Raw genomic sequence first — 22,603 nt, forward strand, 5'->3', positions numbered from 1 at the left:
ATTAGTTATTAGTCTTGTCAAAGCCTCTCTGCATGGAAGTGAGCTGGATTAGCAGTTTACTTTTAATAGACATTATGGCAAAAATGACAATGTGTCACCTCATCCTGGGTTTGGTTCTGGTGCTGTTGTATTCTTGATATGCACACTTTGGTAAAATCTGCTGTCATTTTGAAGAGGTCCACTCTGAGGGCCCCTTCTGACCAATAGCTAGTAATGATGTGGTGTCCTTATTTTTCCTGGGGAAAGGAATCCAGCCAGTGACCATGTCTGTTAGCTTGTCATCAGATCCTTCCTAAGTCAAGTGGTAAGGTGGCTCACAGCCACAGCCAACACACTTTGAATGTCTGAGATAAGCTCATTCAAGCAGAAGACACAGGGAAGGTGTGGTGGTTTGAATGAGAATGGCTCCCATAGGCTTGTATCTTTGAATACTTAACTGGTCTCCAGTTAGTGGAATTGTTTGAAAAGGATTAGGAGGTTCCATATTGGAGGAAGTATATCTCTGGTGTTGGGCTTTGAGTTGTCAAAAACTCACACCAGCCCCAATCTCTATCTGTTTTCCTCTTTCTCTGTTTTCCTCTCTAGGTCTCTGGCTCTCTGCCTGCAACTTTCAGATCAATTTGTGAGCTCTTCTACTATTTCTCCACCACAAAGCCTAACTCTCTGCTGTCATGCTTCCTGTCCTGGTGATCATGGACTAACACATTAAAACTGTGAGTAAACCTCTAAGTATAAGCGTTCTTTTACACGAGTCACCTGAGTCATGAGTGGGTATTTTTTTTTTCTCTCTTTTTTTTTTTAGCAATAGGTCAGTTACGAAGTCAAGAGAAACCTGCTCCACAGATATGTTTAAAAATAAATCGTATGTCACTGACTTTGGGGGTGTTTGCTATGCAGCAAGTACGGATTCCCATGTTAAAAAAAGGGCATAATTTTTTGCTACCAAACAAAGAGGCCTATGATGAGAATTAATGCGCTCATAAAATGATTAGAAATCTCCAGAAGCCCTTCCTAAATGCGCAAGCATTTCCCCTTCCTGCCCTTTGACCATCTGTCTTGGTTGGTATTCCCAAAGTGGCTCCTTTTGCCCCCAGGAACTTCGCAGGGACTCCTCATCCTTTAATTAAATAACGAAAGACTAACTGTTTTAAGAGAGAGACTTCTCCTTCATGTATGGTTTCCTGCGGCCCTTTATGGACTCACAAGGGAATCCCTGGCTAAGCTCCCTGTGGTCCAGCAGGGCTCAATTGCTCTCCCTGGGTGCAAAGCAGGCTCGCTGAGTCTGAGGGAATGGCTCAAGGAGAGAAGCAGGGCTGAGCCTGCACCTGAGAGGCTGCCAAACAACCAGCAGGCAGGCGCACCTGGCACCACCACCTCAGCTGGCGCCACCCCCGCGCAGAGTCTCCACAGCTGTCTGCCCACCGGAAACAGACCGGAGAGCAGCGCCCCTCGCAGGCTCTCTGCTTCTTTTCCCCACCTCATCCATGCCCGCCAGCCAGCACCCCTTGCTGTCCCACCACTCCGGGTCACCTGACCGCCAGCGCCTGGTGGAGGCTTCCTCGTGCCCCCAGGCCCACCCCCAGCGGGTCTCCTCCACCGCTGCGCTCCGACTTCCGGGGCGCGCAGACTAGGCGTCACAGTGACAGCGCCTCTGGGCGTCACAGTGACAGCGCCTCTGGGCGTCATAGTGACAGAGACCAGGGAAGCACGGGAGGAAGCGGTGACTAGTGGAGAAGCCGCTCTCTGAGTGGCTGCAGGCATGTCTGAGCAGCCTCTGCCACCAGCCAACAGTGGGGCCACTGGCTCCGGAGATGCCCTGCCCGCGCCCATGGCCTCCAGCATCGACTCCTCCCAGGCTGGCTCACCCGTTGGAGGCTTAGGAACTGAGGTGGCCTCCATGCTGCCCCACCCGCCAGCACTCATGCCGCCCCTGGCCACCGCTGCAGAGGCCAACCTCGCCAGCGCTCTGCCTGGCCACGCCATGTCCCTGGCTGGGCTGCAGGCATTCCGGGATCATCTGCAGGTGTTCAGGTCCCGGCCCTGGAGACTTCCAGTAGTGCGTCGGCCTGTTTCTGAGCAGGAGCCACAGAGCGTTTGAAGAGGCTCTACCCGGCCGTGGACCAGAAGACTCCACTGCCCAGGTCCTGGAGCCTGAAGGACAAGTTCAGCTACATCGACCTCTCGGGTGCACTACAGAGGTACAGGATTCCAGGTCTCACTTAGAGATCAGACAGTGCTGGGTGAGGCTCTGGGCTAGGGAAGGAGCTGGGATTCTTAGGCCCGGAGGGGGATGATTTGAGGGAATCCCCGATGATGGGACACATCGCCCCTTTCTATTTACCTGAGATAAATATATTGGCCAGGGTTGGGTTACATTTTTCTCCAGGTAGAGAGGGTCAGGTTATCTCCTCTTATGCAGTGGCGGTACGAGACAGGATTCCAAGGTACAGTTTCTAATTAAGTGAGAGCCTACATACATAGGAGGAAGAGCCTAATCAGTGGGTTATTTGTCCCAAATTACGCCCAAGATTGTGTAGGGGTACAAAACGAGAAGGGACCCAAGCTGGCCAATATTGTACCTTACTGAAAGCAACTGGGAAAGTGAGAGGGGAATCTCAGGATTCCCTGTTTTTTCAGGGAGCAGAACTGCCCCCTCCTCTATACCAAATTGGAAATGTCCTGTGTTTCCAGGTGGTGTTACATAAAGTTTTGTTGAAAACAAGGGTTTTAAAAGATACCAATTAGCCTTTTGAAGAAAACTGGCTTATGTTTTGCACCTGCAGCTAACATACTTAGCCACCTTAGGCTTCTCCTTTCCATCCCAACTTTTTCGAGATTAAAACAAAGCTTTAAACAATTCAATTGTCTCGAAAATTATAAATGAGAGGCTTGAATTGTACCTCAGATTAATTGCCTGCATCAAGTTTACTTGTGTGGAACAGGCAAAAAACAATGCAGTGATATCAGTTTGGATACACATCCCAGAGTCTCTAAATCTACAGCAGAAGAGTGTTTACATTCTAAGCAGGCCCTTTTTGATTGGCTCTAAAGGAAGAGGGTTCTTCAGATCCTGGTGATATGTAGGTAGAGTATACAAATCTGTGGCAACATTCAGAAAGAATGAACAACTGGGGTTTAAGAAGAACCTTGAAAAATCAGCTACTGTTTAAATGAGTATGGCAACAGAAATCTGCTGAATGATTTGGTTGTAAAGAATCTACACAAAGATGGGCCTTGTAACATTTCTTCTTGTTGTCATGGATCCAAAGAAGTACTTACTATTTCGAACATTATATTCCGTTATCTAAGTGGCTGAAAATTTAAAAATACCGAAGGTTTTTTTTTTTTCTTTTAGTGAGGACATTTTGTTGATTTCCTTGTGGATTATTACTTAATTTTGCTTTTAAATTGGTGTGAACAGTGAGTACTATGCTATGTTTATTTCTGTTTTAGCTGCCACAATGTTTTTGATAGATTTGACAGAACTTCATTTTACATTTGTGGTTTATAGTAAATGAAAAGCATCTAAAGGCACAGACTGTGTACGGGAGGTGAGTGAGCAAAGAATCCCAGCTTTCCTGAATCCCAGCAGTCACTGGTGGTACTAACTCTGTTAGGAGACAGGGCCTCAGTGTCTTCTGAATGCTGTGGGAGTTGATCTGAATAGTCGGTAAGAAAATTTTTGTGGTAGCTTAACTGTCACGATTGTGGCTAATTTGGCATTGTAACATTCCTTGATTGGTTGTATTTACTTCTTTTATGTAAAATTAATCATCTAGGCCAGAGACAAATGCATGCTTATGTGGTTGGGGTTTGATTGTCAGTTTTCCTGTGGCCTTTTTCTTACTTTCTGTTGTGTAACACTGATATTCACTTTTTGGGAACATTGTTGTTTCATAAACATGAATCATTAAGTTTGGAAGAACAGATTTGTTGTCATCCTTTTCTCCAGTTTTTATCTCCTTTTTCTCTCATTTCGCATGTTACAAAGACAGTGTCTCTCTTCTAAACCATCATGGAGTCTTGCTATTTTAAAGTCTGTGTCTTTTCTGTTGTTACCATTTTTTTTTTTTTTGGTTATTTGTTTGTTTGTCTTTTGAGGGACACCAAATGCACTGGACAACTTTACTCAAGAGCAAAAAGGAATTGTTGCAGGTTAATAAAACTAAAAATTCACAAACAGGATTAAATGTTTTATGTGATGTTTCCTTGTGCTGCATTGCTTTTTTAATGTGAAATATTACTCTTTGCATTTTTTGTATTACAAAATTGTAAAAGTTTGATCAAACTTGTTTTCCAAAAATGATGATCTTTAAACACATTCTGTGTTTAAAATTTTATTCAAAATTGGAAATGCTGATCCAATTTAGATGTTGAATTGGAAGCAGTATCCTCAGAGATGGGAAGGTACCATGTTAAAAATTACAGATACCTAGATAAAAATGGATTGAATTGCAGCAGAGTTACAGTGTATATGGAATAGTGTATGTTATTTTTTCTCTTTTAGCTGTGTACATGTGTGTGGGTGTTTGCTCCTATCAGTTTGACATGGTACAGTTGTGGAGTTCAGATGACAATTTGTGGGAGTGGATTCCCTCTTTCCTCCATGTGAATTCTAGGGATCTAATTCAGGTCATCAGACTTGTTGGCAGGTGTCCTTACCCATTGTGCCACTTTGCTGGTCTTATGATAAAATTTTGAGGCATTTTTTGTAACAAGCTATTATTGAAACACTCAAGACTGGCCCTCTTATTCAAAAAATTGTCAGTTGATTAATTTCTAAAGTGACAGGTTTAGAATTGATTATAATAACTTTATTTTTGATGAATATGAAAGAATCATTTAACGACTATGACATTGGGATCAGTTAGCATAAATGCTTCAATTACAGATCCACTCTCTCTTTCTTTCCAGTGCAAGCATGCACACAAACACTATGAGGACTCTTTAAAGAGACACAAACAGATCTGACACAAGTAGATTTGACCTGTGGGATTACCTGAAGATTAGTTTTTCACAGTCTTGTGTAAGTCAGTCAGGACTGACAATTTTGTGAGGTTAAAGAGATGGTTCAGCTGTAAGGGCACTTATTGAGCTTGTAGAGGACATGGGTTTAATTTCTAGCACCCACATGGTGGTTAAACTATCCATAACTACAGTTCCAAGGAATCTGATGCCCTCTTCTGATCTCTTTGGCCACCAGGAACACGTACATGCATGCAGGCAAAACACTTCTATGCATAAATAAATTTTAAAAAATTAAAAAGAAAACTAACTTTTTCTGTCTCCCCAATTTTGTGATCTCTGCTTTATTTGTAATAACTCATTTCTTGTGTTGATTTATTTTCACTTTAGTGAAAGACAGTTGCCATCAAAGGTATTTCTCATTAGGGGAAAAGGTAACAAATTCAGTAATGCTTCAGAAAATTTGGGACACTTTGGTAGTCCTGCCTTGCAGTGCTTAAGACAGATGACAGAGAACTGGAACTTGGGAGCCTGAAGAAGTAATGTAATGATGAAGTTCCCCTTTTAATTGTAGCATCTTTAGTCTTTTTATGTTTGGGTGTCGGGTATGCATGCCTGAGTGCATGTGCCTTGGTTTCCAGAAGAGGGCATTGGATCCCCTGGAGCTGGAGTTACAAGCAATTGTGACCCAGCTGGTGTCTGTGCCAAGAACCAAACTCAGGTCCTGGGAGAGCATCAAGTTGTGTTTTTGCAGAGCAATCTCCCCAAGTCACAGCAGTTACTAGTCTTTAACCCTTACTAAATATAATTCCCGGAAAATGTTGTACTTTTGTCCTTATCATATTTTTAATGTAATAAGCAAGGTACATGCAGGCTTCTGTGCTATTGTGTGTTATGGGCATGTACATGTGGAGGTGAGAGAACAATTTCCAATGCTGATTCTCTTTCCATCTTGTGGGTCCTGTGGCCTGGAGTTTAGGTCATTGTGGTACTCCTATTCATTGAGCCATCTCACTGACTTAAAAATATATTTGTTAAATCTGATCAAATATCTTAAGAAATGTTTGCTTACAAAGACAAAGGAGGATTATAGGGGTGCTAAGAAGGTGGCTTAGTGGATAAAGTGTTTTCTCTACAAGCATGAGGACCACTCAGATCACCACTACTCAAATGAAAGCAGTTTGTGTTAGTGTGTGCCAGAAACTCTTGGTGTGTGTGTGTGTGTGTGTGTGTGTGTGTGTGTGTGTGTGTGTAGGGGGGTGATGGGTTGGCCAGATGAGCACAGGTATGGTTTAGGGACTTTTCAACCAGAGAACAGCCAGTTCCAGGTTCAGTGAGAGATCATAAAACAAGACTAAAAAGTGATGGAGGAAGATAACTCATTTATTGTGCACACACTTGCACACACACACACACACACACACACTATAAGGGTAATTTAAGAGATCTTTAAAAGCAAGAAATTTATAATGGGCATGGTGGTAAGTACCTGTAATCTCAGGATGTGTGGGAGGTTGAAGACACAGAGGTTTATTTTGTCAGCCTGTCTTTCAGACTAAGATATTGTATCAAAACAAAAATAATTCAAATGAATTAGAAGTGAACTGTGTTTTCCCTTGGATCTCTTTGCTAAAATTTTGATAAATTTGCTTTAATGTAACTTAATAATTATACTCAGAAAAAACTATTGGGCAGAAAATTCAGTTTATTTCGTATGCCTTGTCTACTCACCTCATTCATTCTTTCATGTAAACTCCATGTTTACTTGGTGCAAGTTTCTGGGCTTAAAGAGGATTAAAATACCGTCTTTGACTGCACAGAGTTCAAAGAAAATAAAATGAAGTAGTGGGGGAAATTTTAGAATGATATTGTGGAAGATAGGAGCCTCTAACTCAGGCTGGCCCTCATACTTCTTAATGTTGTAACCTCATGTTGTGGTGACTCCAACCATAAAATTATTTTTGTTGCTACTTCATAACTGTAATTTTACTACTGTTATGAATTGAAGTGTAAGCATCTGTTTTCTGAAGTTCTTAGGTGACTGCTGTGAAAGAGTCATTTGGCCCCGCCCCCAATGGACCTCAACCTACAGTTGAGAACCACTGCTGTTTCATGGAAAAGTTAAGCTCCGTAGCCAAGCTTAAAAGATGAGAGAAAGGTCTAGGGCAGAGCGTATGAAAGTCAAAAGCATGGAGTAGACAGTGTTTGGATCTGTAAGCTTAGACTTTATTCTGTAGAACTTAGAAAATCATCAAGAGATATCAAAAAGGAAGTGCCTGACTCATATTTTAATTTAAGACCACACAGTAATTGAAAGGTAGATTCAAGTGTACAAGGAAAAATGCCAATTCTTTTAGATATCTGTTGTTTTAAAGACTGTAACATGCAAAATGGGAAGGGATAGAGAAATGGTGATATATTTCTGAGATATTTTTTAAGGTAACACAGAAATATGAGGAATAATGAGAGAAATCAAGAAGTATTACATACTAGCTCTATTAATTTTTTTATTAATTACAGTTTGTTTACTTTGTATCCCCTTATAAGCCCCTCCCTCCTTTCCTCCCTGTCGCATCCTCCCTCCCCCTTCTTCGCACATGCCCCTCCCCAAGTCCATTGATACGGGAGGACCTCCTATCCTTCCTTCTGATCTAAGTCTTTCTGATCACATCGAGAATGGCTGCATTGTCCTCTTCTGTGGCCTGGTAAGGCTGATCTCCCCACAGGGGAAAGTGATTAAACAACAGGCCTATCAATTATGTCAGAAGTAGTCCCTCTTCCCACTAATATGTAACCCACTAGGATACTACGCAGCCATAGACTGCTTTTGTGTGGGGGTTCTAGGTTATCTCCATGCATGGTACTTGGTTGGAGTATGAGTCTCTTGGAAGACCCCTGTGCTCAAATTTTCTGGTTCTGTTGCTCTCTTTGTGGGGTTCCTGTCCTCTCCAGATCTTACTATTTCCCAATTCTTACATAAGATTCCCTGCACTTTGCCCAACTTTTGGCCATAATTCTCAGTACTTGCTTTGATAGTCTGCAGGGCAGAGGCTTTCAGAGGCCCTCTGTGGCAGGTTCCTAGGTTGTTTGCTGTTTTCTTCTTCTGATATCTATCCTCTTTGCCTTTTGTGATAGGGATTGAGCATTTTTGTCAGGGTCCTCTCTCTTGATTAGTTTCTTTGGATGTACAGGTTTTAGTAGGTTCATCCTATGTTATATGTCTATATGAGTGAGTATATACCGTGTGTGTGTCCCACTGCTTCTGGGACAGCTCACTCAGGATGATCTTTTCTTGGTCCCACCATTTACCTGCAAATTTCATGATTTCCTTCTTTTTCATTGCAGAGTAGTACTCCATTGTATAGATGTACCACAACTTCTGCATCCATTCTTCAGTTGAGGGGCATCTGAACTGTTTCCAACTTCTGGCTATTACAAGTAAAGCTGCCACAAACATGGTTGAGTAAAAGTCTTTATTGTGTACTTGAGCCCCTTTTGGATATATGCCTAGGAGTGGTATGGCTGGATCTTGAGGAAGCACTATTCCTAGTTGTCTGAGAAAGCGTCAGATTGATTTCCAGAATGGTTGTGCAAGTTTACATTCCCACCAGCTGTGGAGGAGGGTTTCCCTTTCTCCACAGCCTTTCCAGCATGTGTTGTCACTTGAGTTTTTCATCTTGGCCATTCTGAAGGGTGTAAGGTGAAATCTCAGGGTAGTTTTGATTTGCATTTCCCTAATGGCTATTGACCTTGAGCATTTATTGAATTGTTTCTCTGTCATTCGATATTCCTCTACAAAGAGTTCTCTGTTTAGCTCTCTTCCCAATTTTTTAATTGGAGTACTTGGTTTGCTGTTTTTCAGTTTCTTTAGTTCTTTATATATACTGGATATTAGCCCTTTGTCAGATAAAGGGTTGGTGAAGATTCTTTCCCATTCTGTAGGCTGTCGATTTGTTTTGTTAATGGTGTCCTTTGCTTTACAGAAGCTTTTCAGTTTCATGAGGTCCCATTTATTGATTGTTGCTCTTAGAGCCTGTGCTGTTGGTGTTCTGTTCAGGAAGTTTTCTCCTGTGCCAATGAGTTCAAGGGTATTCCCCACTTTTTTTTTCTAACCCATTTAATGTGTCCGGTTTTATGTTGAGGTCTTTGATCCACTTGGACTTCAGTTTTGTGCAGGGTGATAAGTATGAAAATAGTATTTTCATTTTTTTACATGTAGACATCCAGTTAGACCAGCACCATTTGTTGAAGATGCAATGAAGATTATTTTATCAAGTTGGGTAGAGGTTTACATCTACAATTTCAGCACTTGGGAGTTAGAAGCAGAAAATTAGGAATTCAAATTTGCTTTCATCTACACATAGTGACTTCAAGGACAGCCTGGGCTACATGAGGCCCTGTCACAGTGGTTCTCAACCTTCCTAATTCTGAGACCCTTTAACAGAGCTCCTCATGTTCTGGTGAACCCCAACCATAAAATTATTTCATTGCTGCTTTGTAACCGTATTTTTGTTACATTTATGAATCATAATGTAAATACATGTGTTATCTAATATGTGACTCCTGTGAAAGACTCATTTGACCGCCAAAGGGGTTGTGACTCACAGTTTGAGAGTTGCTGCCCCATTAAAAAGTACAAAGGAGAATGGTGAGTGGAGAGGATAAAGAAAATGAGAAAGGTGGAAAGTACCTAGATTATTTTGTCAAGCTGGGCCTGGTAGTGTTGACCTGTCACCCAGCTACTTTGTGTACTGAAGGAGGCAGCTTGAAAAATCAATGACTACATGGGCAACTTATATAGACCCTGTCTCAAAAAATTAAAACAGGCCAGGAATATAGCACAGCAGTAAGCCATTTAGCCAGAATGCATTGAAATGCTACTTAAAAAATAAAAATCACATTCTGTAGTCTACCCTGGAGTTTTTGCCTGTCTCCTAAATGATTTTTTAAATTTGTGTTCATTACAGTTCTCGGTATTATAAAGTTCTATGGTTTGCCTAAGACACAATGCCATGTATCCACAACTACAGTACCACAAGCACACAAGATATTTTACTGTCTGAAAATACCCGCTATACTTAGTCTATTTGATCCCATTCCTTGGACAACCACACTTTTTCACTGCCTCTACTCTTTCACCCTTTCTACTTAGTCATTTTAGACAGGTTGACTTCACTTAGGAATACGGAGTTCAAATTCGACATGTCTGCATGACACGATGGCTCACTTCATTAGTCATTGATCATATCCCATTACATCAAACTTCTTGGGTCTCTTGATCCCATCTGTCACTAATTACTGAAAGATATCTTGGTTGCTACCACTTTAAAGATCATCAGTAAATTTGGTGCTAACACTGACCAGCAGAGAAGGTTTAGGTATTCTGATGAGCTAGGCAAATATTTGGGTATACTGCTAATGGGAAGTAGGATAAACATATAGTTTGCTGTGTTAGTACAGCCAACCATCCCCAAAGTGGCTATACCATTGTGCATCCCCACTAACAAAAATTTGAGGTTTTGTTGTTAGATAGCCACACCAACACCTGGCACACTCTCAGGTTATGGTTAAAATTTAGCCATTCTAACATGTGTATTTCCTGTTTGGGGTTTAGGGTTTGTTTTGTTTTTAAAGAAGCTTTTCATTTCAATTAAGTAGGTGTCAAGAACACACCTTCAAGAAGAATCTAAGGCTGCAGAGTCAGACACGTGCAGTGCTAGCACAAACACCAGTGGGGACTGACCTAGGCTTGCAGATCTTTAGAAATGTAACAGCTGTGTGGTTACATAGTTCCACACTCCTAAGTAATTACCCCAGCCTCACCCTCCCAGGGTCCTGTTATTTCTACTGCACAGTTGTATGGAAAACAATGTTTTCTCCACAATGCATCTGTGGCATTGCAGCAGAAATGCCTGTTGTCTTCTTATAGAACACACTATCTGAAGACTTCACTTTTAAAGTTTATCTAATTCTCTGAATCTTTCCTTGGGATTTTTTCTTCTTCTTCTTCTTCCAGGACAAGCTTACTCTAGAATCTCTTAAAAGGCCTCAAATGCCCTTGATTTCCTTCATAAGCCTATCCTTCCACCACCCTTACCAGCAAAGCCGTGGCCATGGCCTTTCATCAGTATCACAGTCCACTTTCCCTGCTACTACCCTAGCAGTCAATGTGGTAAAAGAACACTGCCATGAATTCATCACCTGGTCTTTCTCAGTGCCACCTACATTATGTTCAGAAATCTTCAGTCAACCTGTTTCAGTTATTCTAAAAGGATCATCCACTTCGTCTTCATTCATGTTAAGCTTTATAAGCTTGCTGAGTTTATTTTGTGAAGAAAATGAGAGGCCATTAGATGTAGTCAAAGTCAGCTCTCCACTCTGCTATTCCAATGTGATCCATGTCCACACCAGCCTGCCTCCCATGGTCTATTTCACCTCTCCAGGACCTACTACCTGTGCTCTGCAAAGACTGCTACTGGTCTTTACCTCATCAGCCCTCAAACTAAGTATCTTTAGCAATTTCTTCTTGAATTTTATCTCACCCTTTGAGAACACAACGTCCCCACAATTTATTCAGTTTTATCACAAAGTTCTTTGCCTCCGTGTGATAAACCATTATCCCTGTCAGTTTGTATTCAGGTTGGTATTGAGTAACAATTTTACTTTGAACTAAAATCATAGTCTCATACGAATTTAAACATCACTTCCGTTTTCCTTACAAACTGAATAAAGACTTTTGCAGAACTAACACAACTGCTGTCACATTACTTTCAAAAGTTTTGATTATGTCGGATTTCCAACTAACCTAATGATATCAGAATCTGGCCCTCAGCTAAAATGTAACAAAATATTGGCCATTAAAAACAGAGATGTTATTCCCTTAAACTTCTAAAGATAATCTTTCTATGTTCCTCAAGCATGCCCTCTCTGCCACATCCTCTCTACTTGGAACCTCCACTTATCCTTTCAACTCCTGACAGTTGGGTTTTATTCCCATCATGAAAAACAGACTGCTATCTCTAAGGCTACAATGGTCTTATTCCAAAACCAGTGATCAATTTTCCAGGTCTATCCACTACACACTACACTATCCACTGTATATGGGACTTCTTCCTCCTTTCGAATTTCCACAGGTTAGGTCCTACGACACTACTCTCCTTTCCACCCAGGTACCTCAAAACAGTTTCTTCTTGTGCCTCCATCTGCCTGTTAATGATGCATTAATGTTCTGCCTCTGCCATAGCTCTCTCCCTCCATACAGTAAAACACTGCCAATTCAACTACCTTCTCAAGGTGAGTACCAAAACAATGCTAACAGTAATCCCTCTTCCCAGGCTTCAGATGACTTACAAACCCTTCCAGGAGGAAGGTCCTCACATTGTCCCTAATAAAGACAGCAGGGCTCAGATTGTGTGATGCCACAGTACTCTGCATATTATTACTGCTCCCAACCCAATCTAAGCCACACATATGTTATGGTTTTACTTGTGAACTGTCCTTTACAAGCACATGTTTAAAATTGGTCCCTTGCTGTGAGATCTATCAGGGAAGTATGTTAGAACCTTAAAGAGGTGGTATCCATTGAGTTGCAATAAGTGAGTGGTTGAGGGTGGATCAGAGGTGTTATTTCCTGATCCATAGGACAAAGGAAGCAGCCTCAGAGTCCTGTTGCCTCCAAGAACCCCAACATGCCTTCCCCACTATGCAGGACTGTGTAACCCTCAAAAGGATGAACAGAAATAAACCAATCCTCCCCCATGTTGTTTCTGCAACTCCTTTTCTCACAGTGTTGAGAAAAGTAACTAATCCAACATGTTAGCACCCTGTGTGAAGATTACTAACTCATATAGTAACACCCATGAATAGCTCTAGACAATAAACTGGGAGTAGCTCAGCAGGCGTCATATTTCCCCAGAGCTTCAAATGAGGAAGAAAGATAAGCCAGTCATGGAGCAAAGATCCAAAATCTGCAACTGTAGCTGAGTCTCAGCTACAGAATTGGTACAACGTTGTGAATTTCCATGGCTAAGATCACTTAAAGACCCTTGATTCCAGAACACTTACTCAGGTCTTTCTGTGAGGCTTTTTTTTGTTGTTGTTGTTTTCAGCATCTCCTGATTTCCATGAAAATCTCATACTAAGATTACAATTTCTAGGGCCTGGCATGGTGACACACACCTTAATCCCACCATTCAGAAAGCTGAGATGTAGATGGATCTCTGAGTTCAAAGCCAGCCTCGTCTATATAGTAACTTCCAGGCCAGCCAAGGCTACATTGTGAGATTCTGTTTCATAAACAAACAAAAGATTCTCATTTTCAATTATCCTCAAGGATATTATAATGCAGTGCTAACATCTTCCAAACCAATTTGATTCAAGGTTTACTTTAAGGAATCAATAGAGCTAGGTATGTAATACTTCGTGATTTCTCTCATTATTCCTCATATTTCTGTGTTACCTTAAAAAATCTCAGAAATATATATGCATTTCTCTATCCCTTCCCAGTCTCCATGAGACATCCTTTAAAGCAACAGATTTCTAAAGAATTGGAATTTTTTTCCTTGTACACTTGAATCTATCTTTCAATCAGTGTGTGGTCTTAAAGTAAAATATGAGTCAGGCACTTCCTTTTTGAAATCTCTTTATGATTCTGTATGCCCTACAGAATAAAGTCTAAGCTTACAGATCCAAACACTTAGAATAACTGTTTACTCCATGCTTTTGACTTTCATACACTCTGCCCTAGTCCTTTCTCTCTTCTTTTAAGCTTGGCTACTGAACTTAACTTTTCTAAGAAACAGCAGTGGTTCTCAACTGTAGGTTGAGGTCCATTGGGGGAGGGGTCAAATGACTCTTTCACAGGAGTCGCCTAAAAACATCAGAAAACAGATGCTTACACTGCAATTCATAACAGTAGTAAAATTACAGTTATGAAGTAGCAACAAGAATAATTTTATGGTTGGAGTCACCACAACATGAGGTAACAGCATTAGGAAGTATGAATGTCAGCCTGAGTTAGAGGCTCCTATCTTCCACAATATCATTCTAAAATTTCCCCTACTACTTCATTTTGTTTTCTTTGAACTCTGTGCAGTCAAGACGGTATTTTAATCCTCTTTAAGCCCAGAAACTGGCACCAAGTAAACATGGAGTTTACACGAAAGAATGAATGAGCTGAGTAGAAAATGCATACGAAATTAACAGAATTTTCTGCCCCACAGCTAGCTAGTATTTTCTGAGTATAATTATTAAGTTCCATCAAAGCAAATTTATCAAATTTTAGCAAAGAGATCCAAGGGAAAACTCAGTTCACTTCTAATTCATTTGATTTTTTTGTTTTGATACAATATCTTAGTCTGAAAGTCAGGCTGACAAAATAAAACTCTGTGTCTTCAACCTCCCACACATCCTGAGATTACAGGTACTTACCCCAATGCCCATTATAAATCTCTTGTTTTTAAAGATCTCTTAAATTACCCTTATAGTGTGTGTGTATGTAAGTGTGTGCATAGAAAATGTGTTGTCTTCCTCAATCACTTTTTAGTCTTGTTTTATGATCTCTCACTGAACCTGGAACTGGCTGTTCTCTGGCTGAAAAATCCCTAAGCCATACCTGTGCTCATCTGGCCAACCCATCACCCCCCCCCCCCCCCCCACATACCCACACACACACCAAGAGTTTCAGGCACACACTGACACAAACTGCTTTCATGTGAGTGGTGGTGATCTGAACTCTGGACCTCATGCTTGTAGAGAAAACACTTTACCCACAAAGCCACCTTCCTAGCACCCATATAATCATCCTTTGTCTTTGTAAGCAAACATTTCTTAAGATATTTGATAAGACTTAAAAAATATATTTTTAAGTCAGTGAGACGGCTCAGTATATAGGAGTACCACAATGACGTAAACTCCAGGCCACAGGACCCACAAGATGGAAAGAGAATCAGCATTTGAAGTCTTCCTCTGACCTCCACATGTACCTGCCCATAACACACAAGAGCACACAAGCCTGCATGTACATTCCTTATTACATTAAAAATATAATAAGGACAAAAGTACAACATTTTCCGGGAATTATATTTAGTAAGGGTTAAAGACTAGTAACTGCTAAGCCTTGGGGAGATTGCTCTGCAAAAACACAACTTGACGCTCTCCCAGGACCTGAGTTTGGTTCTTGGCACAGACACCAGGTGGGTCACAATTGCTTGTAACTCCAGCTCCAGGGGATCCAATGCCCTCTTCTGGAAACCAGGGCACATGCACTCAGGCATGCATACCCGACACTCAAACATAAAAAGAATAAAGATGCTACAATTAAAAGGTGCACTTCACCGTTTCATCACTTCTTCAGGTTCCCAAGTTCCAATTCTCTGTCATCTGTCTGAAGCACTGCGAGGCAGGACTACCAAAGTGTCCCAAATTTTCTGAAGCATGACTGAATTTCAGTTACCTTTTCCCCTAATGAGAAATACCTTTGATGGCAACTGTCTTTCACTAAAGTGAAAATAAATCAACAAAAATGGAATGAGTTATTACAAATAAAGCAGAGATCACAAAATTTGGAGACAGAAAATTTAGTTTTCTTTTTAATTTTTTGAAATTTACTTATGCATAAAAGTGTTTTGCCTGCATGCATGTACGTGTTCCTGGTGGCCAAAGAGATCAGAAGAGGGCATCAGATTCCTTGGAACTGTACTTATGGCTAGTTGAACCACCATGTGGGTGCTAGAAATTAAACTCATGTCTTCTACAAGCTCAATAAGTGCCCTTACAGCTGAACCATCACTTCAACCCCACAAAATTGTCAGTCCTGGTTGACTTACACAAGACTGTGAAAATCTAACCTTCAGGTGCTCCCACTTGCCAAATCTACTTGTGTCAGATCTGTTTGTGTCTCTTGAAAGAGTCCTGATAATGTGTGTGTGCATACTTGCACTCGAAAGAAAGAGAGAGTGGATCTGTAATTGAAGCATTTATGCTAACTGAACCCAATGTCATATTCATTAAATGATTCTTTAATATTCATAAAAAATAAAGTTATTTTAATCAATTCTAAACATGTCACTTTAGAAATTAATCAACTGACAATTTTTTAAATAAGAGGGCCAGTCTTGCGTGTTTCAATAATAGCTTATTACATAAAATGCCTCAAAATTTTATCATAAGGCCAGCAAGGTGGCTCAGTGGGTAAGGACACCTGCCAACAAGTCTGATGACCTGAAATAGATCCCTAGAATTCACATGAAGGAAGGAGGGAATCCACTCCCACAAGGTGTCATCTGAGCTCCACAACTGTACCATGTCAAACTGATAGGAGCAAATACCTACACACATGTACACATTTAAAAGAAAAGAAAACATACACTATTCCATATACACCATAACTCTCCTGCAATTCAATCCATTTTTATCTAGGTATCTGTCATGATTATCATGGTACCTTTCTATCTCTGAAGATACTGCTCCCAATTACAATTCTAAATTGGATCCGCATTTCTAATTTGGAATAAAATTTTAAACACAGAATGTGTGCAGACTAAAATCGAGAACATCATTCTTGGAAAACAGGTTTGATCAATCTTTTACAATTTTGTAATACAGAAAAAGGCAAAGAGTAATATTTCACGTTAAAAAAGTAATGCAGCACAAGGATACATCACATAAAACATCTACTCTTATTTGTGAATTTTACGTTTTATTAATCTACAACAATTCCTTTTAACTCTTGAGTTAAAGTTGTCCAGTGCATTTGGTTTCCCTCAAAAGACAAACAAACAAATAAAAAAGTAACACCAGAAAAGACACAGACTTTAAAATAGCAAGACTCCATGAAGGTTTAGAAGAGAGGCACTGTATTTGTAACATGGGGAAAGGAGAGAAAAAGGAGATAAATCTGGAGAAAAGGATGACAACAAATCTGTTCTTCCAAAAGTAATAGTTCATGTTTATGAAACAACAATGTTCCAGAAAGTGAATATCAGTGTTACACAACAGAAAGTAAGAAAAAGGCCACAGGAAAACTGTGACATTCAAAGCCCAACCACATAAGCATACATTTGTCTCTGGCCTAGATGATTAATTTTACATAAAATTAGTAAATACAACCAATCAAAGAATGTTACAATGCCAAATTAGCCACAATCATGAGAGTTAAGCTCCCACAGAAATTTTCTTACTGACCATCTAGAACAACTCCCACAGCATTCAGAAGACACTGAGGCCCTGTCTCCTAATAGAGCTAGTACCACCAGTGACTGCTGGGATTCAGGAAAGCTGGGATTCTTTGCTCACTCACCTCCCCTACACAGTCTCTGCCTTTAGATGCTTTTTATTTACCATAAACCACAAATGTAAAATGAAGTTCTGTCAAATCTAACAAAAGGATTCTGGCAGCCAAAACAGAAGTAAACATAGCATAGTACTCACTGTTCACACGAATTTAAAAACAAAATTAAGTAATAATCCACAAGGAAATCAACAAAACGTCCTAAATAAAAGGAAAAAAAAAACCTTTGGTATTTTGCAATTTTCAGCCACTTAGATAAAGGGATATAATCTTCGAAATAGTAAGTACTTCTTTGGATCTATGACAACAAGAAGAAATGTAACAAGGCCCGTCTTTGTGTAGATTCTTTACATCCAAATCATTCAGCAGATTTCTGTTGCCATACTCATTTAAACAGTAGCTGATTTTTCAAGGTTCTTCTCAAACCCCAGTTGTTCATTCTTTCTGAATGTTGCCACAGATTTGTATACTCTACCGACATATAGCTAGGATCTGAAGACCCTCACCCCTTCCTTTAGAGCCAATCAAAAAGGGCCTGCTTAGAATGTAAACACTCCTCTGCTTTAGATTTAGAGCCTCTGGGATGTGTATCCAAACTGATAGCACTGCATTGTTTTTTGCCTGACCCACACAAGTAAACTTGATGCAGGCAATTAATCTGAGGTACAATTCAACCCAGCCCCTGTCCTTTATAATTTTCTATACAATTGAATTATTTAAAACTTTGTTTTAATCTCAGAAAAGTGGGGATGGGAAGTAGCATAAGGTTGGTAAGTATGTTAGCTTCAGGTGAAAAATATAAGGCAGTTTTCTTCAAAAGGCTAATTGGTATCTTTTAAAAACCTTGTTTTCCTCTACTGTGGCCTGGTAAGGGTGCTCCCCCCTCAGGGGGAGGTGATCAAAGAGCAGGCCAATCAGATTATGTCAGAGGAAGTCCCTCTTCCCATTACTATGTAACCCATTTGGACAATGAACTGCCATGGGCTACATCTGTCCAGGGGTTCTAGGTTATCTCCATGAATAGTCCTTGGTTGGAGTATGAGTCTCTGGGAAGTTCCCTGTGTTCAAATTTTCTTGTTCTGTTGCTCTCCTTGTGGAGACCCTGTCCTCTCCAGCTCTTACTATTTCCCACTTCTTACATAAAATTCCATTCACTCTGCCCAACAGTTGGCCATCAGGCTCAGCGTCTGCTTTGATAGTCTGCAGGGCAGAGGCTTTCAGAGGCCCTCTGTGGTAGGTTCTTAGGTTGTTTCCTGTTTTCTTCTTCTCGCTTTCAGAAGCCCTCTGTAGAAGGTTCCTAGGTTATTTCCTGTGAGAATTGATAGACTAAGATCAGAAAGGAGAGGAGAACCTCCCCAATCGGTGGACTTGGGGAGTGGCATGCATGCCGAAAGGGGAAGGAGGGTGGGATCGGCAGGGGAGGAGGGCGGGGCTTATGGGGGGATACAAAATGAATAAAGTGTAATTAATAAAATATTTTAAAAAAAACTTGTTTTCAACAAAACTTCATGTAACAGCACCTGGAAACACAGGACATTTCCAATTTGGGATAGAGGAGGGGGGCAGTTCTGCTCCCTGAAAAAACAGGGAATCCTGAGTTTCCCTCTCACTCTCCCAGTTGCTTTCAGTAAGGAACAATGATGGCCATCTTGGGTCCCTTCTCGTTTTGTACCCCTACACAATCTCGGGCATAGTTTAGGACAAATAACCAACTGATTAGGCTCTCCCTACTGTGTATGTAGGCTCTCACTTAATTAGAAACTGTACCTCGGAATCCTGTCCCGCACAGCCACTGCATAAGAGGAGATAACCTGACCCTCCCTACCTGGAGAACAATGTAACCCAACTCTGGCCAATAGATTTATCTCTGCTAAATAGGAAGGGGTGATGTGTCCCATCGTCCTGGATTTCCTCAAAGCATCCCCCTCCGGGCCTAGGAAGCCCAGCTCCTTCCCTAGCCCTGAGCCTCACCCAGCACTGTCTGATCTCTAAGTGAGACCTGGAATCCTGTACCTCTGTAGTGCACCCACAGGTTGTTTTGTGAGAGGTCGATATAGCTGAACTTGTCCTTCAGGCTCCAGGACTTGGGCAGTGGAGTCTTCTGCTCGTCCACGGCCGGGTAGAGGCTCTTCAAAAGCTCTGTGGCTCCTGCTCAGAAAGAGGCCACCGCACTATTCAAAATCTCCAGGGCCGGGACCTGAACATCTGCAGATGATCCCGGAATGCCTGCGGTCCAGCCAGGGACATGGCCAGGCCAGGTGGAGCGCTGGCGGCGTTGGCCGCTGATGCGGTGGCATGGGTGGCAGCAGGTGGAGCAGCATGGAGGCCACCTCAGTCCCTAAGCCTCCACCGGGTGAGCCAGCCTGGGAGGAGTCGATGCTGCCCGCCATGGGCGCGGGCAGGGCGTCTCCGGAGCCAAAGGCCCCATTGTTGGCTGGTGGCAGAGGCTGCTCAGACATCCCTGCAGAGACTCAGAGAGCGGCTCCTCCACTAGTCACCACTTCCTCCTGAGCTTCCCTGGTCGCTGTCACTGTGACGCCCGGAGGCGCTGTCACTGTGACGCCTAGTCTGCGCGCCCCGGAAGTCGGAGCGCAGCGGTGGAGGAGACCCGCTGGGGGTAGGCCTGGGGGCGTGAGGAAGCCTCCTCCAGGCGCTGGCGGCCAGGTGACCCGGAGTGGTGGGACGGCAAGGGGCGCTGGCGGGCGGGCCTGGGTGAGGTGGGGAAAAGAAGCAGAGAGCCTGCGAGGGGCGCTGCTCTCCCGTCTGTTTCCGGTGGGCAGGCAGGCTGTGAAGACTCTGTGCGGAGGTGGAGCCAGCTGAGGAGGTGATGCCAGGTGCATCTGCCCGCTGGCTCTTTGGCAGCCTCTCAGGTGCAGGCCCAGCCCTGCTTCCTCTTGAGCCATTCCCTCAGACTCAGCGAGCCTGCTTTGCACCCAGGGAGAGCAATTGAGCCCTGCTGGGCCACAGGGAGCTTAGCCAGGGATTCCCTAGTGAGTCCATAAAGGGCCACAGTAAACCATTTCTGAAGGAGAAGTCTCTCTCTTAAAACAGTTACTTTTTCGTTATTTAATTAATGAATGAGGAGTACCTGCGAACTTCATGGGGGGAAAAGGAGCCACTTTAGGAATACCAACCAAGACAGGAGGTGGTCAAAGGGCAGGAACGGGAAATGCTTGTGCATTTAGGAAGGGCTTCTGGAGATGTCTAAACATTTTATGAGCGCATTAATTCTCATTATAGGCCTCTTTGTTAGGTAGCAAAAAATTATGCCCATTTTTTTAACATAGGAATCTTTCCTTGCTGCATAGCAAAAACACCCAAACTCAGTGACATAAGATTTATTATTAAACATATCTGTGCAGCAGGTTTCTTCTGACTTAGTAATTGTTCTATTACTAGGAAAAAACAAAAAAACAAAACAAAACAAAAAACATGACTAAGGTGACTTATAAAAGAACTCATTTATTTTATAGGCTTACTCACAGTTTTAAACAGTCCAAGATCACTAGCACAAGAAGTATGACAACAGACAGTTAGGCTTTGTGATGGAGAAGTAGCAGAGAGCTCTCAAATTGATCTGAAATTGCCGGCAGAGAGCCAGAGACCTAGAGAGCAAAAGAGAGAAAGAGAAATAGAGACAGAGATTGGGGCTGGTGTAAGTTTTTGACATCTCAAAGCCCAACACCAGATCTATGCTTCCTCCAATACAGAACCTCCTAATCCTTTTTAAACAATTCTACTAACTGGAGACCAGTTAAGTATTCAAAGATAGGAGCCTATGGGAGCCATTCTCATTCAAACCACCACACCTTCCCTGTGCCTTCTGCTTGAATGACCTCATCTCAGACATTCAAAGTGTGTTGTCTGCGGCTGTGAGTCACCTTACCACTTGACAAGGATCTGATGACAAGCTAACAGATATGGTCACTGGCAGGATTCCTTTCCCCAGGAATAATAAGGACACCACATCATTACTAGCTATTGGCCAGAAGTGGCCCTCAGAGTGGACCTCTTCAAAATGGCAGCAGATTTTACCAAGGTGTGCAAATCAAGAAGACAACAGCACCAGAACAAAACCCAGGATGAGGTGACACATTGTCAATTTTCCATAATGTCTATTAAAAATAAACTGCTAATCCAGCTCACTTTCATGCAGAGAGACTTTGACAAGGCCATTTACAACAGAATTTGACATCTGTGAATAGCTCTGGTTCCTTTGACTCCAGGAGACTGCAATTGCTCCAACCTTATCACATCAATTTTCTAAACAAGGGGCTGACAAACCCCTTCTGCTATAAACTTTGTACTTGCTATGTTAGGTCATGTGGGCCATATGTATCCATTGAAACTACTCATCTTCACCATTGTGGATGAAGTTAGTCACTGAAAACATGTAAACAAATGGATGTGATTTTATGTCAATAATACTTTTTTTCCAAAAATATACAATAAGCTGGACACTACAAGATGTGGTTAGTGATACCTGCTCTATATAAGACCAGACCACGAGGAGTACATTCCCAGATGTCAAGAAATTCAGTTTGTTACCCACAATATATATGGTATCCCTACCGTGGATGAACTTGGGCCACACCTAAACAGGTTTTGGATACTTCTGCAGCTAGCCTGTGACAAATGAAAAAAAAATGCCAATAGTGATCCCAGGGTAGTGAACTCGAGCAAGAAAAGGTCCAAGTTGGGGTTAGTTTTTAGTTTGTTTTTAATTAATCAACCTTTATACATATAGAATGCTCTGTTGGGTGTGGGAATAAGGAAGGAAGAGGAATTACAGGCAATACTGAAGTCAGTCAGGGCACCAGGTTGTGAGAAAGAAGGACTGAGAGCCAGCTGCTGCTCTTTAGAAACACATGCTTCTAGTGCAGGGGCAGAAAGACCAAGGTCTGAAAAGGAAGGGTTCTGCATCTGAATCAACATGTTGTCTTGGACAGAACACAAAGGTGGCACTCCTGGTGATTGACACACACCAAAGTAGAGTGTTCCTGAAGTCCAGGGTTGAGGGCAGAAATGGCCTACTGAGTCACATGGGACAATACAAATGTGCTACTTTATATCATGATTTTTTTTTTTTTTTAGAAATGATTACAATGCAGTATTCATGAAACAAAACCCATGTGGAAAACCAGTTATTTAAGAGGAAACTGCATGTTTCATTCATCTGCTCTTGATGATTTTGGACCAAAAAAAAAAAAATCACAATTTTGGATGGGATGATCTTCATTAATAATGATTTGACAAGTTAATACAGTCTCAACGTTCTTCTGTGTTCCCTCTTAACATTTTTGTTTCTTTCCAAACTCCTGTGGCCTTTCTCTTGATTGGAAAAAGTAA

Source organism: Meriones unguiculatus, chromosome X (assembly GCF_030254825.1).
Source record: "Meriones unguiculatus strain TT.TT164.6M chromosome X, Bangor_MerUng_6.1, whole genome shotgun sequence".
Taxonomy (NCBI): domain Eukaryota; kingdom Metazoa; phylum Chordata; class Mammalia; order Rodentia; family Muridae; genus Meriones; species Meriones unguiculatus.